Raw genomic sequence first — 20,430 nt, forward strand, 5'->3', positions numbered from 1 at the left:
GTTTCCACAATAATTGTGGGAGACTTCAACACATCACTCTCTCCTATAGATAGATCAACCAGACAGAAGACCAATAAGGAAATTGAAAACCTAAACAATCTGATAAATGAATTAGATTTAACAGACATCTACAGGACATTACATCCCAAATCACCAGGATACACATACTTTTCTAGTGCTCACGGAACTTTCTCCAGAATAGATCATATGCTGGGACATAAAACAAGCCTCAATAAATTTAAAAAGATTGAAATTATTCAAAGCACATTCTCTGACCACAATGGAATACAATTAGAAGTCAATAACCATCAGAGACTTAGAAAATTCACAAATACCTGGAGGTTAAACAACACACTCCTAAACAATCAGTGGGTTAAAGAAGAAATAGCAAGAGAAATTGCTAAATATATAGAGAAGAATGAAAATGAGAACACAACATACCAAAACCTATGGGATGCAGCAAAAGCAGTGCTAAGGGGAAAATTTATAGCACTAAACGCATATATTAAAAAGGAAGAAAGAGCCAAAATCAAAGAACTAATGGATCAACTGAAGAAGCTAGAAAATGAACAGCAAACCAATCCTAAACCAAGTACAAGAAAAGAAATAACAAGGATTAAAGCAGAAATAAATGACATAGAGAACAAAAAAAACAATAGAAAGGATAAATATCACCAAAAGTTGGTTCTTTGAGAAGATCAACAAGATTGACAAGCCCCTAGCTAGACTGACAAAATCAAAAAGAGAGAAGACCCATATAAACAAAATAATGAATGAAAAAGGTGACATAACTGCAGATCCTGAAGAAATTAAAAAAATTATAAGAGGATATTATGAACAACTGTATGGCAACAAACTGGATAATGTAGAAGAAATGGACAATTTCCTGGAAACATATGAACAACCTAGACTGACCAGAGAAGAAATAGAAGACCTCAACCAACCCATCACAAGCAAAGAGATCCAATCAGTCATCAAAAATCTTCCCACAAATAAATGCCCAGGGCCAGATGGCTTCACAGGGGAATTCTACCAAACTTTCCAGAAAGAACTGACACCAATCTTACTCAAACTCTTTCAAAACATTGAAAAAAATGGAACACTACCTAATTCATTTTATGAAGCTAACATCAATCTAATACCAAAACCAGGCAAAGATGCTACAAAAAAGGAAAACTACCGGCCAATCTCCCTAATGAATATAGATGCAAAAATCCTCAACAAAATACTTGCAAATCGAATCCAAAGACACATTAAAAAAATCATACACCATGACCAAGTGGGGTTCATTCCAGGCATGCAAGGATGGTTCAACATAAGAAAAACAATCAATGTATTACAACACATTAAAAACTCGAAAGGGAAAAATCAATTGATCATCTCAATAGATGCTGAAAAAGCATTTGACAAAATCCAACATCCGTTTTTGATAAAAACACTTCAAAAGGTAGGAATTGAAGGAAACTTCCTCAACATGATAAAGAGCATATATGAAAAACCCACAGCCAGCATAGTAGTCAATGGTGAGAGACTGAAAGCCTTCCCTCTAAGATCAGGAACAAGACAAGGATGCCCGCTGTCACCACTGTTATTCAACATTGTGCTGGAAGTGCTAGCCAGGGCAATCCGGCAAGACAAAGAAATAAAAGGCATCCAAATTGGAAAAGAAGAAGTAAAACTGTCATTGTTTGCAGATGATATGATCTTATATCTAGAAAACCCTGAGAAATCAACGATACACCTACTAGAGCTAATAAACAAATTTAGCAAAGTAGCGGGATACAAGATTAATGCACATAAGTCAGTAATGTTTCTATATGCTAGAAATGAACAAACTGAAGAGACACTCAAGAAAAAGATACCATTTTCAATAGCAACTAAAAAATCAAGTACCTAGGAATAAACTTAACCAAAGATGTAAAAGACCTATACAAAGAAAACTACATAACTCTACTAAAAGAAATAGAAGGGGACCTTAAAAGATGGAAAAATATTCCATGTTCATGGATAGGAAGGCTAAATGTCATTAAGATGTCAATTCTACCCAAACTCATCTACAGATTCAATGCAATCCCAATCAAAATTCCAACAACCTACTTTGCAGACTTGGAAAAGCTAGTTATCAAATTTATTTGGAAAGGGAAGATGCCTCGAATTGCTAAAGACACTTTAAAAAAGAAAAACGAAGTGGGAGGACTTACACTCCCTGACTTTGAAGCTTATTATAAAGCCACAGTTGTCAAAACAGCATGGTACTGGCACAAAGATAGACATATAGATCAATGGAATCGAATTGAGAATTCAGAGATAGACCCTCAGATCTATGGCCGACTGATCTTTGATAAGGCCCCCAAAGTCACCGAACTGAGCCATAATGGTCTTTTCAACAAATGGGGCTGGGAGAGTTGGATATCCATATCCAAAAGAATGAAAGAGGACCCCTACCTCACCCCCTACACAAAAATTAACTCAAAATGGACCAAAGATCTCAATATAAAAGAAAGTACCATTAAACTCCTAGAAGATAATGTAGGAAAACATCTTCAAGACCTTGTATTAGGAGGCCACTTCCTAGACTTTACACCCAAAGCACAAGCAACAAAAGAGAAAATCGATAAATGGGAACTCCTCAAGCTTAGAAGTTTCTGCACCTCAAAGGAATTTCTCAAAAAGGTAAAGAGGCAGCCAACTCAATGGGAAAAAATTTTTGGAAACCATGTATCTGACAAAAGACTGATATCTTGCATATATAAAGAAATCCTACAACTCAATGACAATAGTACAGACAGCCCAATTATAAAATGGGCAAAAGATATGAAAAGACAGTTCTCTGAAGAGGAAATACAAATGGCCAAGAAACACATGAAAAAATGTTCAGCTTCACTAGCTATTAGAGAGATGCAAATTAAGACCACAATGAGATACCATCTAACACCGGTTAGAATGGCTGCCATTAAACAAACAGGAAACTACAAATGCTGGAGGGGATGTGGAGAAATTGGAACTCTTATTCATTGTTGGTGGGACTGTATAATGGTTCAGCCACTCTGGAAGTCAGTCTGGCAGTTCCTTAGAAAACTAGAGATAGAGCTACCATTCGATCCAGCGATTGCACTTCTCGGTATATACCCGGAAGATCGGAAAGCAGTGACACGAACAGATATCTGCACGCCAATGTTCATAGCAGCATTATTCACAATTGCCAAGAGATGGAAACAACCCAAATGTCCATCAACAGATGAGTGGATAAATAAAATGTGGTATATACACACGATGGAATACTACGCGGCAGTAAGAAGGAACGATCTGGTGAAACATATGACAACATGGATGAACCTTGAAGACATAATGCTGAGCGAAATAAGCCAGGCACAAAAAGAGAAATATTATATGCTACCACTAATGTGAACTTTGAAAAATGTAAAACAAATGATTTATAATGTAGAATGTAGGGGAACTAGCAGTAGAGAGCAATTAAGGAAGGGGGAACAATAATCCAAGAAGAACAGATAAGCTATTTAACGTTCTGGGGATGCCCAGAAATGACTATGGTCTGTTAATTTCTGATGGATGTAGTAGGAACAAGTTCACTGAAATGTTGCTATAGTATGTAACTTTCTTGGGGTAAAGTAGGAACATGTTGGAAGTTAAGCAGTTATCTTAGGTTAGTTGTCTTTTTCTTACTCCCTTGCTATGGTCTCTTTGAAATGTTCTTTTATTGTATGTTTGTTTTCTTTTTAACTTTTTTTTTCATACAGTTGATTTGAAAAAAGAAGGGAAAGTTAAAAAAAAAAAAAAAGAAAAAAGACAAACAAGGAAAAAAAAAAAAAAAAAAAAAAACGATGTAGTGCCCCCTTGAGGAGCCTGTGGAGAATGCAGGGGTATTCGCCTACCCCACCTCCATGGTTGCTAACATGACCACAGACATAGGGGACTGGTGGTTTGATGGGTTGAGCCCTCTACCATAAGTTTTACCCTTGGGAAGACGGTTGCGGCAAAGGAGAGGCTAGGCCTCCCTGTATTTGTGCGTAAGAGTCTCCTCCTGAATGCCTCTTTGTTGCTCAGATGTGGCCCTCTCTCTCTGGCTAAGCCAACTTGAAAGGTGAAATCACTGCCCTCCCCCCTACGTGGGATCAGACACCCAGGGAAGTGAATCTCCCTGGCAACGTGGAATATGACTCCCGGGGAGGAATGTAGACCCGGCATCGTGGGATGGAGAACATCTTCTTGACCAAAAGGGGGATGTGAAAGGAAATGAAATAAGCTTCAGTGGCAGAGAGATTCCAAAACGAGCCGAGAGATCACTCTGGTGGGCACTCTTACGCACACTTTAGACAACCTTTTTTAGGTTCTAAAGAATTGGGGTAGCTGGTGGTGGATACCTGAAACTATTAAACTACAACCCAGAACCCATGAATCTCGAAGACAGTTGTATAAAAATGTAGCTTATGAGGGGTGACAGTGGGATTGGGAATGCCATAAGGACCAAACTCCACTTTGTCTAGTTTATGGATCGATGTGTAGAAAAGTAGGGGAAGCAAACAAACAGACAAAGGTACCTAGTGTTCTTTTTTACTTCAATTGCTCTTTTTCACTCTAATTATTATTCTTGTTATTTTTGTGTGTGTGCTAATGAAGGTGTCAGGGATTGATTTAGGTGATGAATGTACAACTATGTAATGGTACTGTAAACAATCGAAAGTACGATTTGTTTTGTATGACTGCGTGGTATGTGAATATATCTCAATAAAATGATGATTAAAAAAAAAAAAAAAAAAAAAAACCAGTTGAACAATCACATACTGAGTACCTATTATGAGTGAGATATCCTACAAGTTCATTGAAGTTGAATGAGGATCTGAATAAAAGAATAGAAAACAGAGGTCACTGGCTAGGTTTGGCAAGTTTTTTTATAAAGTCTGTTTTTACCTTCTTTGGAGTCACACAGAAATCCAAATTGCAGAGATGCTTTCCTCTCAGTTTACCCCACCCCCACCCCCGGTCCCCCCAGAGCTTTGGAATGTGGCTGGAGAGACATCAGAGAGACGGGTGCAGCGGGAAAGCAACACCCTCATCTTCTCCAGTGCCACCGTGGACTGGGCCTAGCAGTGGAGAAGCCGTACAAGAGAACACCGCAGATGGTGCAAATGAGCTACACATTTGCAGGCACAGAATTGACCAAAATGTGCACATGTGCTCCCACAGACTTCTGTATGCTTTTGGATCTACGTACATGGCTAACACCGTCAGTGATGTTTTTACCAGAGCGTGCTTCTCACAAAGGGCTCTGCTCAGGAAGGTGTGGTTTGGGAGGAAGGGAAACTTGGACTCTCACCACTTTCCAGGAACAAGGCCTTTCACCTCGCGAATCTCAGTTTCCTCACAGGGTTATTGGGAAGACCAAACAGTATATCATGATTCAGACACAAGATCCACAGTGAGGCAGCCGCGCCACCGAAACCTTCTCTCAGGGCAGATCACCTCACGCGGGACTAGCTTCCGTGTCCGCAGCTCAGGATTTAGTTAAGGAGGTCCCAGGATCTCTCAATGACCTAGCTCATTTCTCCCTACAGAAATGAACATCACCTTTACATTCAAGATGAAGATTATATAGGATGCTGTATTTCACTACCCCGAAATTTATCTTTCCAGCCAGAATTACTTTCTTGATACTCATATATCCTGCCGCCTACTGGATATGTCCACTTGGATGTCAAGTATTTTAAACTTGTCCAAAAAATTAGCTCCCCATTCAACCTTGTCTCCCACCCCCTGCAAATCCTTGCTCCACCCACAGATCTTTCCTGCCTTACCCAGACGTAAAAGCCAAAGTCCTGCCATTGCCTCTGCCTGCCACATGATTCCCAGATTGCCGCGTGGATTACTGTAGGTCTTTCCTCAAACATCCCTGATTCAGTGAGGCTTCCCCACCAAACTATTTAAAATTGTGTTCTCTCTCCAATGCTCCCTACCCCCTTCCCTGCCTGCTTTTTTCCCCATTGCACTTATCACCATCTGGCATCTTAGAGATTTTACTCCTTTGGTTCACTGTCATCCTCCGGTAGGGGGGGAGTAATAGAACCCGCCCCCCTTCTCCAACACGCCCACCTGCCTTGAGGTTAAGCGGGGCCCAGCAAGAGGCCACATTTCCCAGCCTCCTTTGCAGCTATGTGAGCCAACATGATCAAGGTAGAGTCAACAGGGGTGAGCAGAAGTGATGGGCGCAACTTCTGGGTCATCTCCAATTGAGGAATACGTTGCTTGCCCCAGACTTGCCTTTCACCATGAGCTGGAAGCTGGGAGTCTCAGCAGCCCAGCCCGGATGCTAAGATGAGGAAGACAGCCAAAGGCTGGCAAGGCAGACGAGGAGGGGGCCCTGGGTCTCTGAGCAGCACCCCGAAGCAGAGCTGCTCACCCAGGCTGCACTGGCTGGACTATTATATAAAGGAAGGATGGAATTCTATCTTATTTAGGCCTCAATATTTCGGGGTCTTTTTGTTACAGCAGCTTAGCCTTTACCTCACCCCAGCACATCTCGCATTAAAACACAGGTCCCACCAGGACTAGGGACCTTTGTCAGTTTTATTCAGTATTACATTTATAATGTCAATCATAGTTCCTTGCACATAGTTGGTGCCCAATAAATATATGTTAAATGATGGAATGAATATTTATGAAAGAAAATGGAAAACCCTAAGTATTATAAAAAGTTATTTAATAGAGAATCATCCAATCAAGAAGCGGAACATCTAGTAACTATAGTAGGGAAGAACAAGTCATAAATAAGTTATGCTTGTCTGGGCTTCTATTTTCAAGATTTTACTAATGGTTTGCGTTTTGATCAGAGGTATGAGCACATGAACATAATTAATACATCTAGTTTTCTGCTGTATGACATATCACCTTGGAAATTCCAACATAATAGGAAATGTGAGCATTTTTACTCCTGGATGGCCATGTTTTGCACATGAAATTGAATTAAAAATTAATTGAGATATAAATATGCAACGCAGACATTTTCTAGCATTTTGCACTAAAATTTTTTATCCTTGACATTCGTATTTATTTCAATAAACTACAAGCCATTGCTTTCTGTGCTCTTCCAACAATAACAACAACAAAACCACCCATATCTAATAAAAGTTAAACAAAATTAAAACCTGATGAATCCATTATACTAGTCATATTCTTTAATAAAAAATATTAACAAAAGGCTCTTTGCAGTCTTAACCGTTGCAAGGTTATAGTTCTGGAGTATAAACTTTATCTTGCTAATCAAAACTGGTTAAGCAAAAATAGCTATGGCAACACTCAACATATGAATTCCAGATGTGTCACAAAAGAAGCCTGCCAATAAACAAAATAGATTTTGTATCCACTTTATACCAAGCACTTTGACATGGATAAATACAAATCCATGCAGACGTCGAGGGTCGACAGAGAAGAGGAGCTAGGACAGAACTCAGGTACACTCTGAAATTAGGAAATTAGATAGAAGAGGAAGAGCCAGCCTCTGAGATAGGAAAAAATTAGGCAGGGAGTGCCAAGGATGCCTGGAAAAAGACGTAGAGAAGAAGGAAACCGAAACTTAACGGAATTCTTCTGATTATTAAATAACTAGGATACATCAGGATATTTTATTTTGGGAATTAGTTACAGAAAGCAAATTTCAACATTCGGGAAGATCAATCTGTGATTTTAAAAAAATAGTGACCTGCCCATTGTAGCTGCTTACAAATATTTATTTTTTAAGTAAACATTAAAATTAAAATAAAAAATAAAATAAAACATTAAAATTTCAAATGTGGTTTGGGATTGTGATGCCACAGGTAGAGCGAAAGGAACGAAGCCTAGTGTACATTTATAATAAATACTAAACATGATCTATTATTTAAGCAAGATTAAGTACTTAAATTAAGAAAATAACATTTTTCAAGTGAATGAAAGTGGAAGGATGATACTAATATTTGCACCTTTTTCCTAAGAGTCATTTTGACCTTACTTTGGAAGCATCCCCCAAATAAATATACATAGACAGATAGATACTTTTGATCTGACATCTCTGTACCAGCATCTGTAACTGGCAAACGTTGGAGAGACTATTTTCCAATGTCTGTGCCCAGGATGCCAGCTGCGGGCATGGAATAGGTTGTCATGTCAGATCACAGTTTCAAATGTGCTCTGAGTTAGTGCCCTATGCTGTTTTTATTTTGTTTATTTTTTTTGAACCGAGAGCACATCAATAAAAAGTACATCTGTGGTTGAGAAATGTTGTAACATTTGTTTATAAATAAAGGCCTTCTGAGTTGATTCTTCTTTTTAAGTTCCCATCTCAGGCACTGCCTAATTACCGTGGCTGTCCTTTGATGATTTAAATCTAAGTGAATGAAGGCAGACCCCCGAGGTTGTCCCAGCTTTCCTTGGTTTTAACACTAATTCAGAAGACTCACAAGTAAATGCTTTTATTCTGAGCAGAGCCCATCCCTAAGAAACTTTTATGTCTTTTTTCTCACTTGGATTATTTTTGTCACATTGTATCTAAGGGCTAGGCACTGAATGTAAATAAAGTGAAATTGTAAAAGCTGAAGCAATATCCCTGGAAGAAAAGAAATGCATAATATGGCAATGGCACTTTTAGGGTCCCGAGTCTTGTATTATGGGATGGAGGCCATTTAGAACAATACCTTCAGGAAGACCTTTGAGTTCTTTCTCCATCCAGCAATTCTGATTTTATCAAGTTCTGGTTTTCTCCTGGCAGCCTGCCTGTCACTGAAGAAAATGTGAAACGTCCTTCTTGAAACACTCAAGAAGAAAAGTTGGGGGGTGGGGGTGGTTATATTTATAGCCATTCTCAAATGTGAAGCACTAAGGAGCAGCCTTCATATTTGTATTTGTTCTCCTATTATATGAGGAGTCGCTTAAAATATATTCCCTTTAGATTGTTAGTAAACATTACTCTCTGTTACAAAAGACATTTAAAAAGATAGAATTATAGCCAGTGTTCTAAAATGGTTCCCGTTATCCCATTATAATCTTTTGAATTATAGAAGGAAAGGTCCAAATCTTGCAATTAATGTACTCATTATATGAATCAAAGCCATCAAAATAGTTTGCTGAATTGCATATAACAATAGAGACACACTGTAAGAAAAAGTAGAAACTTCTTGGAATGGCAGCTTCTTACCCTTTCAGTTCTTATCTGCTATGTCATCTCTGCTCTTGGAAAATATTAAAGTCAGTGGCTTAAAATTATGACTCAGAGAGAGAAATAGGTAGCTGACTAATAATCATTTGGTAATGATAGAACACTATTACAAAGCAAAAGGTCAAAAATAAAGATGTAGTATGGATATTTTCATTATATGGAAGAATAGTTGCTTTTAATTAGACCTACTGAGGAAGTAGAAAATGGTAGCAGTAACTGTCCAGATACATAATATACATAATAACAATCTGAATTAGCAGATACTATGTGGTATACAGTTCATATATGTAAAACATATTAAAGCTGTGTTTGCATGAACCTGATTTTACTAAGTGAGGAGTAAAATCTCAAAAACACATAATCCAAAAAACTGGTGGTAACTTTTTTTGGTGCTCTTTTATAGGGAGACACTGCTTAAATTGGAATCTTTGCTCACTGATCTTTGCTTCTGAAGGATCATGGATTAAATTTTTAAAAGGGTTAAGGTAGACGCTTAGCTCCACTGGATCCATGAATATCACCTAGCTGTCATCTTCCTGGCTTTGAAACGGTGCACACTGTAATGGTTAAGAGCTTTGTAGTAAACAGTCTGGGTTCAAATCCTGGCTTTGCTATTTACTAGCTGTGTTATCTATCACAGGCAAAAGACAGTCTCCAGCCTCAGTTTCCTTATCAGTAAGCCCATGAAATAATAGTACTTACTCCATAGGATTTTTGTGGGAACTGAATGAAGTAATGCATGTAAAGGGTTAAGCACGGTACCTGGCACATATTAAACCTCCATAAATGCTAGCCATTCTTTCCCTCACTATTATTAGGAACCACATGGAGTATCTCTTAACGCAATAGAAATCTCCTACATAGGAGGCAGGCCACTGAATAAATTGATGGGATGAGTTACTTGCAATTGATTGTGCACACGTGTGCCCTCATAACACATCCCTAAAGCACTGGAAAGTAAGAAGGAAAATGAATAATAAAAAAACCAAAATGGTTCTTTCCAGAAGCACAGATTCATTTCCTCTAAAAGACAGCCACACCAACTTTCCTCTAAGTAACTCAAAGGGATTTACCAACATGATCTAATTGGGAACATCAAGCACTGTTATGTAACAATAAGCAACAATCAGCAAAATAATGAAACATCAGGGAATTTGGTTAAAGAAATGCTAAAGCCATTAGTAACAAAATCTTTTAGAAAAATATCTTTGATAGACAAATAAGAAAAAATTGTAATTATTTGTCCATTACAGATAGCTTTTAGGAGACATAGCAGAGGCACACTTTGCTAATTCTTTAAAGAAACCTCTCTGTTTAAGGAGTAGGCAAGACAAGCCATAGTACCTGCCTTTACTTTTCCTTAAATACTTTTAGAGAATTCAGCATGGATGAGATGCAAGCTGGTGGTACCATAATTGAGCATAATTTTTGAACAAGATTTCCAAATCTTTTTCAAAGGTTTTTTTCCTTAAACTTTTTATTTTGAAATAATTTCAAACTTACAGGACAGTTGTAAAAATAACATAAAACCCACACAGAGAATTACAACATACCCCTCCCCAAGATACTCAAATCCATCAATGTTAACATTTTACCACATTTGATGTGTCATTCCATCTATTCATCCATACATCCATACATCTATCCATCCTTCCATCTATCTATGAATTTTCTAAACATTTGAGAGTAGGTTGTATACATCATGTGCCTTAAAATGTAATACTTCCAGGTACATTTCCTAAGAGCAAGGATATTCGCTTATATAACCACATTAAGTATGGTTAGCAAGTTCAAGAACTTTAACACTAATAAAAAGCCTTCAGTCTATATGGCATTTTTTTCAAATGTCCCAATAATGTCCTTTTGAGCCTTTTCTCCATTATTAGATCCCTTCCAGGATTGTGTGTTGCATTTAATTGTCCTGTCTCTTTAGTTGCTCTTTCTTTTTTAAAAATTGTGTTTAAAAAGCTTTTATTAAGTATTGTTGGTATAGATATTTGGATAGAATGGTCTAAAGCAATACGATTCTTTCATCCCTACCTGCTTGAGCACTAAGAGAGTAATGTGGACTTATTAACTACATAGTGGCAAATAAGTAAAAATGTAGACAAACACTAAGCTAAGTGACAGTACATGTTTAAGTTGCATGCACATAAAAAGGCACTGAAGGACAAGAGATTGATAGAAATTACGGTCTGAAAGGAAGACACAGAAGGAATCTTCTCGGTCTCATCAGTATATTTTTCTGGTTCTTCTGTCCATATTTAAATGGTCTCCCTTACTGCAAAACTATGGCAGAAAAAGAGACCAGTTCACTGGACATACGATATTTCTCTCTGGGACTTAATTTATTAATCCATAAATTACCAAGTCTCTACTTTGTGTGTGTAGATATGGGCTTGGTTCCCTGTCAACTGGAACCATTCGTTTCCACTGCAGACCTCCTCTAACGGAAGGAACTGCCCCCCAGAGCATGTTTTAACAGAGTCCCTTGGGCAGCCACGCTCTTTTCTTCTTTGGGACAGCACCACCCACATCTCCCACCACTGTGCATTCGCCACCACCCAGTGTCTTCGAGTGGTGTCAGGCTGCCTGAAGACTATCAGGTAACTTGACAGCACAGCTTAAGACAGAGCATTGTTACCATGCCAATGTAGCTTTGTTTTGGTCTTAGACAAAAAAACCACAGTATCGTCATTCATTCTGATTGCAGTAATAAGAACTTTGTGCTTCAATCACTAGAAAAATAAAGGATGATTTTAGCATATCCTTTCAAATCCAGCAGTGTATGCTGCCGTGTAAATAGTCTTTCCACACACTTTTCTTGAATGTCTCTCCTCTTCTCCCTTCTGTACCTTACTGCCATGGTTCTCACTCACCACTTCCCCCTCCAGGGACGACAGGGAGGGACAGGCTGAGAGCTGAGCCCCACCCCACCACGCCTGTCCTCACTCAAGAGCGTGGACGACTGCCCATGAATCCTTGAATCTATTATCACCTGTCAATGGTAAAGACTGTTTTGTAATTCTCTAAACTTGGCTTTGGATTTTATTTATTAATAAACAATGTGAATATTTATGCTGAAAACTGAAAATTAATTGGTATTTATGAAGAGCTGAAATGAACAGATACTATTTCTTCTCAACATGACCGAAGAAAATATAGATGGACATGAGAGAGACAAGAGTTTTCTGCTCCCATAACACAGTTGTACCATCAAGCCCACCACCGGAAACGCCAACGTGAGGTCATAATTAATCTAAAGGAAGATGGGATTTAACAGTCCTCGGCAGCCCAGAGGCAGGACTGGGGTGAGTGTGATGGGAAGTTGGGGGAAAAGACATCACAAGTATTGTTAGGAGAGTTGCTGAAGTGAGCGGTGATGGGACTCGGGCTGGGCAGAGATGGAGATAGATCTAGAAGCCCCGGGAGAGAGCGGCAGGGCAGGACAAGGGCATTCACTCCACGGGGCAGAAGGAGTGTGACCCCAGGGCCTGGAGCTCACAGAGGGGGATCCTGAAGTTCAGCCAGGAGCTAAAGAGTTTTCAGAATGGAAGAAATCCAAGGTGGGAGACGGACTACTCAGGAACAGCGATGTCTTCCAGGAAGTTGAGGGCTGGTGCCAATTCCCTGGAAAACATGGGATGCAAATAGGGGCAGCAACGAGAAGGGGAAGCATAGGACAAAGCCAGGTTTTCCCCCACCTTCCAAAGAGGCGTGCTTTTTTCATTGGAGGCTGGGAACCATAGTGTGGATGCAAAGAGTAAGATAAACTATTCTTCAAGGCCTGGGGTTTGTTTTGCATTTTTCTTTTCCAAAGCATGTTTCGATGCATGCATACTCACAAAGACTTTTCTTCCTGATTCTGCAAGTGGTCTTCATGCTCATAAATGACTTAAACTCAGAGGGTTTCTGCTGTTCTTTATCTTGCGTCCAGATCATTTGGCCTAGAGAACTGCTAAACAGAAGTCTCTATACTCAGTTTCTTGCTAGGATTATGTAGGTCAAATACCACCATGCATGTCTTTGAGGGGAAAAAGAAGGAAAAGAAAGGAAGGCAAAGAATGCAATTACCAGGGGAGAGGTGGCCCTGGCAGGGAGGTGAACAGCAAGCTTGCACCCACAATCCTGCCCAGGGGGCTGACTGGTGCAGTTCAAAGATGCTCTATAATGCCAAGAGGGAGATCACTGCTTTAGCTTCTTTGTAGCTCTAACTTCAGCACTTGGTGGATAATAGGGAGAACAGTTTAATTTTTGTACTTTAATTACCATAAATACCATAATTAACACTTAAAAAATTATGAGCCCCCAAACAGCAGATTGTCTACAACAGCTCTCTGCAAAGATGGCAAAGTAAATGGGTTTTTCCTCCTTTCAATGATATTTTCCTTCTTTTATATTTTTCCAGTCCTGGAAGGTCCGGCTGTGTTTATTTGTCTGATGAAACAATGAAGCTTTTAAACTTCTACACCAAGAAACAGAAAGGACACCATAAAAGAAATATGTTATTATGGCCCCAAACATCTGTGCTGAGGCATATGCAAGCTCAAAAATAGTTTTGCTTCAATTGGGACAAACAGGATGGCCACTTGGGAAAGGAACAAAGATATGAAACTTGGGCCACTGCCCTGCCAGTCCCCTGTGCCTGCCTCTCCTTAACCCTTTGGGCGCCAGTCTCCATTTGTGGCCCTGGGCTTCATGAAAGCAGAGCCTTCCTTCCTTTACCTGATCTTTGGAGAAGGCACCGTGGAGAGGCACACTCTCACCTAAGTACCCGGCGTCCTGTAATTCTCCAGCTCCCTGTCATTAGTAAAGTAGGATAATTCGTATTTACCTCACCATAGTATTTAAAGGAGTAATCTTCTGTGAAATTATTCTAAGATGATGAAAGTCAAATTATTTCTGCCCATTAGCTTCCAACTAAGGAAAAATTGTGTGTATGACTATGCACAGTTTAATTTGGCTGATCCGGTCCAGATAGAAAAGAAAATCTGGGTTTAGATTGAGTTTCTTGCTATCCCCTATTCCAGAAGAACTGACACCACTATTAATTTATTTATAACTTTACAGTTGCCAGGACATACAGTAAAGAGAAACACTATGGGTTAGGACAGAAAGAGTCACTTCTCTGTAGGCTTGGAACATGAAGCTAACTCAGGAATTTAATCTATGCTTTAATGCCTCTCTTGAAATTCTTAGGATCTTCTTTTAGGACTTGAAGAAATTGGAGCAATTAAATAACTTATGAAACAACTTGTCTGAAAGTCACACTGCTCTTGGATGGAACAAGACTTAAATCAAGCCTTCTTCACAGTGAAGATTAAATGAGCTAATCCATGAAAAGCATCAAGTGAATATTGGCTCCTATTGGCCTTGGGATAAATAAATGAGGTTGTTATGCGAAAGTATCCTTTTGATACTAATTAGTATTAAAGACTAGAGAGACATTTTCCTCTTTTTCAGTTCTTCATCTGAGTCCCTGGGGCCTAAAGTAATAGGAAACATTGATGATGATATAAAATGAGTTAAGTTAATCTCTTCCAAATTTGTGCTTGCCAGAGTTGAGAAAAAATCAACCAAAAGCTATTCTTCCATAATTTTTATTGACAGCACAATAAAATATAAACCTATCCAATAACTCTTGAGAAAGAGGTGGAAAGCCTGTTCTTCAAACTGCATACATTTATTTTGTATCCACTAAAAACACTGTGCTTACCTAGTTCCCCTACCTCTTCCTTTAGCCTGCTGACGTCTCTTCTCAACAGCAACCAGAAGGATCTTCTTAAACTAAGTTGGATCACATCACTCCTGTATTAAACACTTCTCATCTCATTCAGAGTGAAAACCGGGGTCCTGACACTGGCCTCCGTCCAGCTGCACCTGATCTACAGCCCCCTCCCCAAATTCACCTACGCACTTGCTCTGCCCCAGCCTTGGTGAGAGCAGCTGCTGCCTGGAACATTCTTGCTCCCACCCCGCTCAGGGCCCCGCTCAAGACCCGCCTTATTAGGAGGCCTTCCAGGATCACCTTGTTTTGAATAACACCCCTCTTAGCATCCTCAGGCAGTAGAATGTCAGTTCCTGAGGGCTGGGAATTTAATTCGTTTTACATAGTGCTCAGAACATAGTAGGCGGTAGCTATATTTGTTAATTATTGAGAATACCAGCTCATATGCAGATAATTTACCACATGGAGCGATGCTTTTATGAAGCACTGTCCTGATATCTAGACTAGCCCTAGGCACTCCAGAGGTCCTCCACAACATGCTTCCTGAGTTAGACGGCCTACCATCAAGAATTTCCAAAGTAATTTTCTCACTTTAAAGGAAAGCACACACCCTATGACCAATGACAAACTCTTCAGAAACTACTGATTTTCAGTTGCACTTTTAAGTGCAATGGTCAAGATTTTGCAGAAAATCATTTGAAGACAAAATTTCATAGCCTTTGGTCTCTTGGTAGAAAATGAAACGTGGATAGGAAACAATAATATATACATATATTTTTTTTAAATGCAAGAGAACAAAAAGATGTCCAAACCATATCTTCAAGACAGTTTATAAAGAGTACCCAGAGGCTACTCCAAGAAAGTCAAGAATTTAAAAATCATTTCCTCTCTTTAATTACAATTAAACTAGTATCAAGAAAAAGATGTTTCTTGAATATTTAATTAAGAAAAGGGCTACATAATTCATAATGTAGATCAAACTCTCATGAGTACTTAACATAGTTTCTGTGTGATGGCGAAAGGAGTAAATGGAACAGTTAAACTAAGATTTTATGTTTAAAAACCCTAAGTGGGATATTACCTTAAAAAATATTTTTTTTTTTGAAATTTGACTTCAAGCTTCCATTTTTTTTTTTACTTTCTAATATCTTTTCAAACTTATGAGTTATCTTACACCATTTTTTCAAGTAGGATGATCCAATTATATTTTACTTTATTTTGTATTTTCTTTTTTCAATTTGTAAAGTCTCTTGTTCCTAGTCCTTCTGAGTTCCCCTTGAGCTCAGCACTTCTCTGCTGTCAGATAGATGTGGGTTAGAATCCCATCTCCTCTTCCACGAGTCAGTCAAGTCTCCTCAGCCGTGAAGTGAGGGCATTAATGTATCCACACCACAGAGAATGACAGAGAATCACTGGGAGGTCTGTATTTGGCCCCTCCCTGGCTGAATAAAGCTCCTCTGGCCCAGCAAAAAAAAAAAAAAAAAAAAGGTGCAGATGCAGTGTCTGGCACATTTCAGAATTCTAGAAATACTGCTTTTCTCAACTCTCCAGGTTATTCTCTTTTCCCCTTCAAAATGCAGTTTCTCCAATTCAAACCCCTTCCTTAGGCATCTGACCAAGGAAGGCCAGACACTGCCATTTGAAAATAAAGGCATTCCAGTCGATGGGCTCAGGTCACATACTCGACTTCCCTTTCGGATGTGAATCCACAGAGTTCAAAGAGTTTGTCTCCTGGCTCAACGGGAGTCCTCAAATAACCATCTCGTGATCAGTGAGTGCTCTGCTGGGTGAAAAAGAATGCTCGCTGAGCCTAAAATGTGAGTGTTTCCACTACAGATTTGGCATAAACTGTTAGACTGTTTTTTCCCATCAGCTCACATTCATTTCTCTGAAGCATTTAATAGGTACACACACAAATCACTGGTCAATCTGTAAAAAGTCCACAACTTCAAGAAATAGGCCTGCTGGATTTCACATTTTTTAAATAAACTAGACAATCTAAAATTCATTGAATTTAATGATCACCTTTAACAAACAACCTGTTTCTTCAGGAGTAAATATTTAAGCCAGCTCATTGGCTTTAAATGACTCAAAGAGATGGGAGATAAAAGCCAGAGAAGTTAGATTTATGGCTAACTGGGTAATAATCAACTGCTACTGGTTTTCAGAGGTCCAGATCAAAGTCTCGTGGTCTCCCTCTGAACCTTCGGTTCAGGACGACTGACCCTCTTCCTGACAGTCACAGGCAAACAAGACCTCCCCAAACATCTCCAGATCCAAAGGATGCTGTCAACTTAGGACTGAGTCGAAGCATTTCAGTGTTTCTATTTTTGTTTTTGTTTTTTAAAATTTGTAACAGACAAAGTTGATGGCTTGAAAATATTTATGCAATTTCATATTGGAAAAGAAAAATGAATGTAGAGCACATACGTTTAAGAAACTTTCTCTTTTAGGAATTTCCAAATTTCTAAAGCTTTCATCAGCTAGAAGCTAGGGCCAAGGAAAGACACTTGGAGGACAAATGTTGGAAAGAGCTAAACAAACAGAGGTGGTAATTACATTTATGGTGCAATTTTTCTCTAAAGAGGACAAGAAATTCAAGTTGCCCAGCTATTTTTTCAGCATCCTCAGAAAATAAGGAGTTTTATATAACAAATTTTCAACATATTTTCAGATCACAGTTGTTTACTTCAATAAGTAAATACGCTAAAAAAAAAAAAGAGGATTAATCACTCCAAAATGAATTAGTGTTTTCTGCTATCTTAAAAAGACTTCAACAAACGGAATTTGATCAGCCCCCGCACCCCTTTTTAGAGTCCAGAATAATAACGAGAACTGTAATTATCTTCCTGAGTGGAATCAGAGGGAAAACCTCGGGGTCAGTCAGGAGGGACGCGTCTGTTTGTTCAACACTAAATGACACAAAATTACAGTGTGTTTTGAGCTCTTGCAGCCGCCTTTTGTGGTTTTCCTGCCTCTTTCCTGCTGACCTGCAGGCTTCCCTTTTGCTTCTTGCTGTGTGCATCTAGCTGCTTCTATTAGCTGATTCCCTGACTTACGCTCTTCTCCACCGCTGCTTTGGCTCGTTCCAGCCATGTTTACAATAGAACTAAATAGGCTCCAAAGGGAGGCCTTAAAAGGCTGACCTCTCAGTAAAGCGAGTTTCAGTGCAGACTTGGTTGATTTTTGCATTTTCAGCTGCATTCATTTAGTTCCACATAACCAACCTTTGACCGCTAGTATTTTAGCATATTTTTCAATAAATTAATTAAATTACATAATGTTGGCAAAAAGAAAGAAAGATATCAAATAAAAGTGGGGAACTATAGACAATGGAAGGAAGAGAAGAAGGAGCAATAGAACCCTAAATCAGAAAATAAATTGGCAAGTAATAGAGGGAATCTCTGCTTCAGATGCTGGGGTGGAAGGCTGGGTTGTCATCTGTCTCCCACACACCATGGAATGTTTTGTCCACACTGAGCTGTACTCCTAATCCCTAGCCTGAAATTTCTGGAAACAGCTACCTTTTCAAGACCCTTCTATAAGAAGCTCCCCTTCTCTATTGCATTAGAGATTTATTTAAAATGTACAGTGGCACTCATCTCTTCCTCAAACGATCCTCAAAGCAAGGCTCCATAAACAAAATCCAAGCTAGCAACCCCCAATACAAGCACCTTGGCCTGAGGACCGCAGACCACTTGAAAACCCTCAGTAAACGGAACCCTTAATTAGTACATAGCACTCTGTGGGCCATCCCACTGAGGATCCAGGAAGTACTCTGGAAAACCAGGCAAACTACTAGCAAACTCAAGAAGAAGTCTGGGGCAGAAACAAAAAAAAAGAAAGTCCATGAACAAAAAAATATACCATATACCATAAAAATCTCAAGATGCTGCCACTGCCAAATTTAAAAGATTCTTGGATTATAGCTATATGTCTTCTGCACCCCATTATACAGTATTTACTCTTATCAATTTCAGTAAATGCCTGAGTGCTGCTGGATGGAGAGAACTAGGTGTTGGGTAAATGCCAGGAACTGATTCCTCAACCTCAGGAGTTCAAGAGGAGAAAATCTTCAGATAAAGGCTAAAGCCAGCTTGCAATTCCCATGAGTCACTTGCTGCATGACACTCCCTCTTGCTCCCCCTCCTTAAATAAAACCCGAAATCCCATATTGGTAATGGTTTCCAAACACCCTCAATTTATTTCCTTTTAAATTTGCTGTTTTTGTTTCCTTTAAAAGAGGTGTTTACCAGGCTGTCTTAAGTTAAAATAATTTAGCATTGCATGCCAAGGGACAAAGATATTAGCACCCCTGGACATATAAAGCTGCCTTACAGGAATCGATCTGCAAGTGCACAAATACGGAAAAGTGCCCTGCACAGATAACGTGCACGGCGGCAAAGCCTAGAGGCAAACTTAAAAGTCCAAAAGTAGTAAAATACCCATTTGATACTTTTACTCAATAATGTCATTAAAATAATGCTTATGAATAGTACATAAAATATTTATAACTTAAGTAGAAAAATGATACAAATAGTATATACCGCATAATTATATCTATTTAACAAGTCAGTGCTATGGATAGAAAAAAGACTGGAAAGAAAAATTCCAAAATGCTCCTTTGTTTAGGTGCTTTTTGCTACTGGATTTTAAAATTATCATTAATGAGCAAATACTTTTAAAACTTTTCAATGTTTTTTGTCAAATTGCTTTTATTCTTTATTCAGAAGACATTTTGAATTTCCTGTGAAAATAATAATTTCTTTCTATCTTGAAGTTCTTAGTGGAAAAGAGGGCAAATCTTCTCACAAAGAGGAAATAATTATTTTTTAATAATGTGATTTATTACTTTATTGGTACAAAGGACTTTTAAATGTTTCCTGATTGTATTAAGCCATGTAAAATTCCTAAATTGCTACAGGTCAATATAGCTCATAGCTTTTCTTTCTCCAGCACAATGCAATTTATTTGTTCACTTATCTCTTTAGAATCACGTGGCTTGTTTTACAAAGCCCCGTGGGAGAAAGCAAACATCTAGGTTAAATGCCCTTAAATAATGCCGTACTCTGGTGAAAACCACTTTGAATTTTTCCAAAACCAACTTGTTTCAACCACAGATTTGTTCCAAATAAAGTAAACACTGCTAAAAGAAATCACACAAAAACTGTATTTCTTATCAGACCCAGGGCAGGATAGAGTACTTCTAACATTTCTGATGTATTTTTCCCTATTTCTCCTTAATGTTCTAAATGGGCCCATTTTATTAGGAAGTAAAGGCACAATGAGGAGCAGAAGCCAGAAGCAGTGATTTCCATATAAAGGGTCTTTTATTTAGCTGCAGTTTAGGTAGACACTAATCATGTTCCAAGTTCCATGCCCAACCAGGTACTTCTACAAATTAATGTGACAAAGAAGTCATGGATGGACTGGACGATTGTTATCACACATGCAACCATTATTTGGGGAGCGGTCCATAAAGCTCATATCTTTTGGG

The 20,430-nt window shown here is 38.8% G+C and overlaps 1 protein-coding gene and 1 long non-coding RNA gene across 8 annotated transcripts in view; one reads left to right on the forward strand and one right to left on the reverse strand.

The window, feature by feature from the left end:
• The window catches only part of TNFRSF19 (TNF receptor superfamily member 19), an 85,455-nt gene that overhangs the window by 22,081 nt on the left and 42,944 nt on the right, over nucleotides 1-20,430 (reverse strand). The gene's annotated exons all lie outside the window — the stretch shown is intronic.
• LOC119507098 lies at nucleotides 12,179-14,437 on the forward strand. Its single transcript, XR_005211136.1, has 3 exons — nucleotides 12,179-12,212; nucleotides 12,319-12,516; nucleotides 14,405-14,437. It is a non-coding gene; the product is annotated as an uncharacterized LOC119507098 (long non-coding RNA).

This window comes from Choloepus didactylus, chromosome 12 (genome assembly GCF_015220235.1).
Source record: "Choloepus didactylus isolate mChoDid1 chromosome 12, mChoDid1.pri, whole genome shotgun sequence".
Lineage (NCBI taxonomy): Eukaryota > Metazoa > Chordata > Mammalia > Pilosa > Megalonychidae > Choloepus > Choloepus didactylus.